The 7,078-nt window shown below is 51.0% G+C and overlaps 1 non-coding gene across 1 annotated transcript; it reads right to left on the bottom strand.

Annotated features, from left to right (window-relative positions):
• Positions 1-60: 60 nt before the first annotated feature.
• Positions 61-214, bottom strand: LOC147081925 (5.8S ribosomal RNA). Its single transcript, XR_015076355.1, has one exon. It is a non-coding gene; the product is annotated as a 5.8S ribosomal RNA (ribosomal RNA).
• Positions 215-7,078: the final 6,864 nt, after the last annotated feature.

Genomic DNA, 7,078 nt, shown 5'->3' with positions numbered 1-7,078 from the left:
GACACCCCAGCCGCGCTCTCACCTCACACGATGGCAAGGCAAGTGCGATTGATGGTCAAGCGACCCTCAGACAGGCGTAGCCCCGGGACGAACCCGGGGCCGCAAAGTGCGTTCAAAGTGTCGATGATCAATGTGTCCTGCAATTCACATTAATTCTCGCAGCTAGCTGCGTTCTTCATCGACGCACAAGCCGAGTGATCCACCGCTAAGAGTTGTGCGTTTTTTTCGGCTTGGTGTTTTGTTCCCCGGAGGGTCCCAAGCCCGGACCGCCCAACGCTTCTCTCCCTCTATGCCCACGCATAGAGGGTTGGTAGAAGCCCCATCCTTGGCACGGCCCGGAGGTGTGTATCAGTCGATCATCAAATGACAAGGGTTTCACCGAGATTTTGTTGTCAGGGCGCTCGCGAGGCGACACGCATCGGGGTCAAACGCCTGAGCCCACCGTCCGACACGCACCACGGCCAACAGAGGCAGGGTCTCTGCTGCCACCGATTGCCGGGAGAAGAGAGAGAGTGACAGGCAGACAGACAAGACAAACAAACATGACAGTAGACAACAAGGCCAGAAAAACGAACTGAGTGGGGTACAAGCCGACCGCGTGAAAACACCCCACTGTGGGGGGTAGAAATCCGTGTGGACGGGCAGGTACATTCTCTCGAACGTTCAACTTGGCTGCTGCTGCTGCTGCTTGCTTGCTTGCTTGCTGCTGGCTGCTAACAAGCTCTCGACACCGACAAACAGACACTCGAGTCTTTAAACCGCCGCCCCCCAAACAGCTCGCGGGAGCCAGAGTGGAGAAGCGTCTAGGTACCCTGTACCGGTAAAGGGAGAGTGACTAGATCGACCAAAGTTGCACTACGGGGGGAAAAGAAAGCCGGGCCTGCATCACCGGTTCAAATCCCAGCAGAGCTCACAGTGGCCGTTCGCCGAGGTCCCGACGACGAGCCGCCAGGCAGCACGCGAGCCCGCAGAAGCTCCCTTCAATTCGACTGCGGTGTTAATGCTTGCAAGACGGTGGCAAAGTCCATTGTTGTCCGATCCGGACGAGAAGAGGGGAGCAGCAGAGCTTGCGTGTGAGAGAGAGAGAGAGGTTGAGAGATAGGCTCGGCACAAGATAAGAGATGATGCACGAGACTGGAAGAGACGGAAGTCGAAAGAAGGGCCGCAGGCCAAGGTCACACAGGGGGAAGCCAACGAACAGCAAAGACATGAGGCGGAGGCGTCAGTAGGCAGCAGAATTAGAAAAGCAAAGAGGGCCAGGCTTTTTGTTGCATCAAAGTCAAGCCAGGACACCTCCCCATCTCGCCATCTTCTCTTTTTTTCTCTGCCTGTCATTGAACCGCAAAAGTCCATGCTGAACGAAGAACCACCCAAGCGTGCCAGGGCCGTCCCTGTCTCAAGCCGACCGAAACCAACTGCCGTGCGCACACACACACATCACCTTCTCGGTGCACCGTTCAAATTCCACCCCAACTCCTCCAACTCGGGCTCTCTGACCGATCTAAACTCGTTTGCTATCCCGGACCGGTGCGACTGTTTTGCCTGTTCGTGCGAGTTCGGCGAGTTTTTGTTTGGAATGTAACCTCTCGCCCGCGCAAGAGGCGCCGGACGCGGCCGACCATGGCTCCGGGCAGATGCAAGAAGCAAACCCCGGGAAGCTCTCCTGCTGGTGTGTGTGCGTGTGTAACAGTACAAAAAAAGCCGACACAACGAAAGCCCACCTTGCCGGGCTCGCGACCAGGCCGACCGTCCAATACGATGCAAACGACACAACTCGGACCATTAGCACACCACTTTGTGTGAGGCACAGAAGGGTTTTTTGGTGTTTTTGCATCAGGCTGAGCTCGCGCACGCGCGCGGAACCACCGTCAGGACGGAAGACCAACCAAGTCGCGAGAACACGCTCGGGGTAAAGCTAGCGAAATACGACCTTTCTTTATTAGCCACCACCACCATCACCACCACCACCACCAACAATCGCTTTGTCTTGCTGGGCACATGGCCTCCCCACCACAGAGAGGTTGGTGCCGGGTTCAACTTAATTGTGTTTGCAACCGGTAACCGTCAAGGCAAGAAAAACCACTCACACAACAACAACCTACACCACGCGTGCGTGTGTCTGTCTGCGTGCGCGTTTCTTTGCTGAAATTTGCCAGAGAAATAGCGTCTTCAGCTAGCAGAACGGGACGCACTGAGCACACAAGATTTCGTGCACAAGACGCGGACACCCGCTCCGCTGCCTGAATAGGACCACTGAGAATCACAGGACGTCTCGGACTCACGCGAAAGAGTTTCAAGGACAAAGAGAAGGGCGCGGCCAAGGAAGAAAACACCGGGAGCTGCGCCGACACCCTCTCTCTGACTCGCCGTGTGCATGCCCGTCTTGTCACCAGCGACAGAAACGAGAGGAAACCCTGAAATAGCCTGAACACCAGCCTCTCTCTATACTGGGCCGACCCGGGGACTCCCACTACGGACGCGAGTCACCAAATCGGTCGTACGGGCCCACTGAGCGCACGACACAGGGGAATCTCGTTGCAAACACTGCGTGTGCATACGTTGCTCACAAAGCTCAATGGGGTCACAGGCCCTGACCCGCTCAGAGGCACCTGTGTGACAAGACAACAAATGGAACTCGCTGGAATGTTTCTGCTGTCTTGTCATTTTAGACGGACCCACTGAGCGCACAACACAGTGGAACTCTCTGACAAACACTGCTTGTGCGTTAGCCCCAGTAAACAACTCAGTGGGGTCACAGGCCCTGACCCGTTCAGAGGCACCTGTGTGACAAGACAACAAATGAAACTCGCTGGAATGTTTCTGCTGTCTTGTCATTTTAGACGGACCCACTGAGCGCACAACACAGTGGAATCTGACAAAACACTGCTTGTGCATTAGCCCCAGTAAACAACTCAGTGGGCTCACAGGCCCTGACCCGTTCAGAGGCACCTGTGTGACAAGACAACAAATGGAACTCGCTGGAATGTTTCTGCTGTCTTGTCATTTTAGACGGACCCACTGAGCGCACAACACAGTGGGATCTGACAAAACACTGCTTGTGCATTAGCCCCAGTAAACAACTCAGTGGGGTCACAGGCCCTGACCCGTTCAGAGGCACCTGTGTGACAAGACAACAAATGAAACTTTAAAGACGCTGGCATGTACGTCTTGTTTCTGCTGTCTTGGACGGGCCCACTGAGCGCACAACACAGGGGAACTTGGTGCAAACACTGCGTGTGCATAAGCCATAAAACACAAGCTCAGTGGGGTCACAGGCCCTGACCGGTTCAGAGGCACCTGTGTGACAGACAGCAAATGAAACTTAGACGCTGGAATTATTTATATGTTTCTGCTGTCTGTCTACGATTTCAGATTCACACTTAGAGTTTTTTGTCATTAAGTCATAAAAGCCACAAAACCATTTTAATATGACTTTCCAATACTCTTTGAAAGGTCTCTATATTGATAAAATGAGCCTTTTAGCAAAGTAACACTTTTCGGGCATTTTCAAAGTGCTCCCGCTGAGTGAATTTTGTTCTGAAAATCGTGTTCCCGAAAATCTCCGGGCACCCCGCCAACCCCCCCTGCCAGAAATGACAAGTGTCAAATCAGCGGGTCAAACGGCCACCTCTATCCGACCAGGAGCACCCAAATCGCCGCAAATGGCACTTTTTTTTTTCTTCATCGGGACTTCCGACTAGGTTAATGATTTCCCAAGCTGCAACTCATAAACTATGTCCTGAGACACTTGCCAGAAATGACACATGTCAATTTGGCGGTAGCAACTCACTTTCCCAAGCCGGAAAGCATCACCCGAGGCCGGCGTGAAGCGGCCGAATCTTTTCTCACCGGACTTCCGTGATTTGGTTAATCATGTCTCGAAATCAAAAAATGCACATGTCAATTTGCCGGGAGCAACTCACTTTCCCAGGCCGGGAAGCAACACCCGAGGCCCGCAAAAGGCGGCCGAATATTTTCTCATCGGACTTCCATATTTTGGGGGTTGGATTCTCTCCCGCATTCCAGCCCCCTGGCCACGGGTCGCTCATTCACTTTCAGCCCGGGCCTTGCCAATTTGGTTAATCAGTTAGCCATGCACCAGACTCGGCCTCGCCTTTTTCATTTATGGTTAATGATGTGCCCAGGCTGGGACTTAGTCTCTCCAGCAGCCAAAACTTTTCACTGGTTAATGAGGTGCCCAGCCCGGCACTTAGTCTCTCTCCCCAGCAAGCTTACTTGGTCGGCCGACATTTGGATCCATTTTCGGGGCTTAATCGGGTCGAATACGGTCCCTTACGCAAGGGGAGCCGAAGCCCCGGCCTCTGCCAGGCGTCAGGCTGCCGTTTTTTAAGCCCGACCAAAAACCCGAAAATTGGTTAAAAATGGAAATAAATTTCCACCCAAAAAGGGTTAAAAGTCGGTTGGACGGCAGCCCGGGTCGGTCTCTGCAGACCTGGAGGCCCTAGACAGTAATCTGGAAAACAGACCAAGTCTCGAAAAACCACCTCCTACCATTCTCCAGGTACCCCGCCAATCCCCCCTGCCAGAAATGACAAGTGTCAAATCAGCGGGTCAAACGGCCACCTGTATCCGACCAGGAGCACCCAAATCGCCGCAAATGGGCCTTTTTTTTTTCTTCATCGGGACTTCCGTCTTGGTTAATGAGTTCCCGAACTCCAACTCATAAACTATGTTCGGAGACACTTGCCAGAAATGACACATGTCAATTTGGCGGTAGCAAATCACTTTCCCAAGCCGGAAAGCATCACCCGAGGCCCGCGTGAAGCGGCCGAATCTTTTCTCATCGGACTTCCGCGTTTTGGTTAATCATGTCTCGAAATCGTTAAATGCACATGTCAATTTGGCGGGAGCAATTCACTTTCCCAAGCCGGAAAGCATCACCGGAGGCCCGCTTAAAGGGCCCGAATCTTTTCCCATCGGACTTCCGTGTTTTGGTTAATGATGTCTCGAAATCATAAATGGCACATGTCAATTTGCCGGGAGCAACTCACTTTCCCAGGCCGGGAAGCATCACCCGAGGCCCGCAAAAGGCGGTCAAATCTTTTCCCTTCCGGACTTCCAGTACAACTTTGAACGGCCATATCTCCGCACTCCCGCGTCGGAGCCAAGCCGTTCTTACACCGTTAGACGCGGCTTCCCGTGCCCGTTCGAATGCCGCCCTGCTCGGCGGAAAAGGAGAAAATTTTTATTTTTCGGCCGATTTCTGGAAAAAAATTTCCCGCTCTGAACTCGGATTTTTCGGCTTTAATCGTTTCGTATACGGTCCCTTACGCAAGGGAGCCGAAGCCCCGGCCTCTGCCGGGCGTCAGGCTGCCGTTTTTAAGTCCGACCAAAAACCCGAAAATTGGTTAAAAATGGAAATAAATTTCCACCCAAAAAGGGTTAAAAGTCGGTTGGACGGCAGCCCGGGTCGGTCTCTGCAGACCTGGAGGCCCTAGACAGTAATCTGGAAAACAGACAAAGTCTCGAAAAACCACCTCCTACCATTCTCCAGGTACCCCGCCAATCCCCCCTGCCAGAAATGACAAGTGTCAAATCAGCGGGACGGATTTGACTTTTGTGACCGACCGCCGGAACTTTTTTCGGCTACAGGCAGTCAAATTTTTCTCCTTCCGGACTTCCAGTACAACTTTGAACGGCCATATCTCCGCACTCCCGCATCGGAGCCAAGCCGTTTTTACACCGTTAGACGCGGCTTCCCGTGCCCGTTCGAATGCCACCCTGCTCGGCGGAAAAGGAGACATTTTTCTTTTTCCGGCCGTTTTCGGGAAAAATTTTTCCCGCTCTGAACTCCGATTTTACGCCTTTTATCGATTCGGAGACGGTCGCTTACGCCAGGGAGGCGAAGCCCGGGCCTCTGCCGGGCGTCAGCCTGCCGTATGTAAGCCCGTCCGAAACATGAGTTCCCACTTTTGGTTATCCAGTTGTCAATTTTAAAATTTCAGTTAATGAGTTGCCTCCTTGGTTAATCATTTGTCGCTCTGACATTTGGTTAACCAGTTGCCGATGTTCAAATTTCAGTTAATGAGTTGCCTCTTTGGAATTTCAGTTAATGAGTTGGCCCTTTGTTTACTCATTTGTCCCTGTGTCTTTTGGTTAACCAGTTGTCGATGTTCGAAATTCAGTTACTGAGTTGCCTCCTTGGTTAATCATTTGTCGCTCTGACTCTTGGTTAACCAGTTGTCGATGTTCGAAATTCAGTTACTAAGTTGCCTCCTTGGTTAATCATTTGTCGCTCTGACATTTTGTTAACCAGTTGTCGATGTTCGAAATTCAGTTATTGAGTTGCCTCCTTGGTTAATCATTTGTCGCTCTGACTCTTGGTTAACCAGTTGTCGATGTTCGAAATTCAGTTAATGAGTTGCCTCCTTGGTTAATCATTTGTCGCTCTGACTTTTGGTTAACCAGTTGTCGATGTTCGAAATTCAGTTAATGAGTTGCCTCCTTGGTTAATCATTTGTCGCTCTGACACTTGGTTAACCAGTTGTCGATGTTCGAAATTCAGTTAATGAGTTGCCTCCTTGGTTAATCATTTGTCGCTCTGAGTTTTGGTTAACCAGTTGTCGATGTTCAAATTTCAGTTAATGAGTTGCCTCCTTGGTTAATCATTTGTCGCTCTGACATTTTGTTAACCAGTTGTCGATGTTCGAAATTCAGTTACTGAGTTGCCTCCTTGGTTAATCATTTGTCGCTCTGACATTTTGTTAACCAGTTGTCGATGTTCGAAATTCAGTTACTGAGTTGCCTCCTTGGTTAATCATTTGTCGCTCTGACATTTTGTTAACCAGTTGTCGATGTTCGAAATTCAGTTAATGAGTTGCCTCCTTGGTTAATCATTTGTCGCTCTGACTCTTGGTTAACCAGTTGTCGATGTTCGAAATTCAGTTAATGAGTTGCCTCCTTGGTTAATCATTTGTCGCTCTGACTTTTGGTTAACCAGTTGTCGATGTTCGAAATTCAGTTAATGAGTTGCCTCCTTGGTTATTCATTTGTCGCTCTGACACTTGGTTAACCAGTTGTCGATGTTCGAAATTCAGTTACTGAGTTGCCTCCTTGG

Source organism: Somniosus microcephalus, unplaced genomic scaffold, assembly GCF_052327205.1.
Source record: "Somniosus microcephalus isolate GS21.2 unplaced genomic scaffold, FLI_Smic_1.0 scaffold302, whole genome shotgun sequence".
In the NCBI taxonomy this organism is placed as follows: Eukaryota; Metazoa; Chordata; class Chondrichthyes; order Squaliformes; family Somniosidae; genus Somniosus; species Somniosus microcephalus.
The sequence above is the reverse complement of the archived record's forward strand: the minus strand, read 5'-3'. Positions and strand labels throughout refer to the sequence as shown.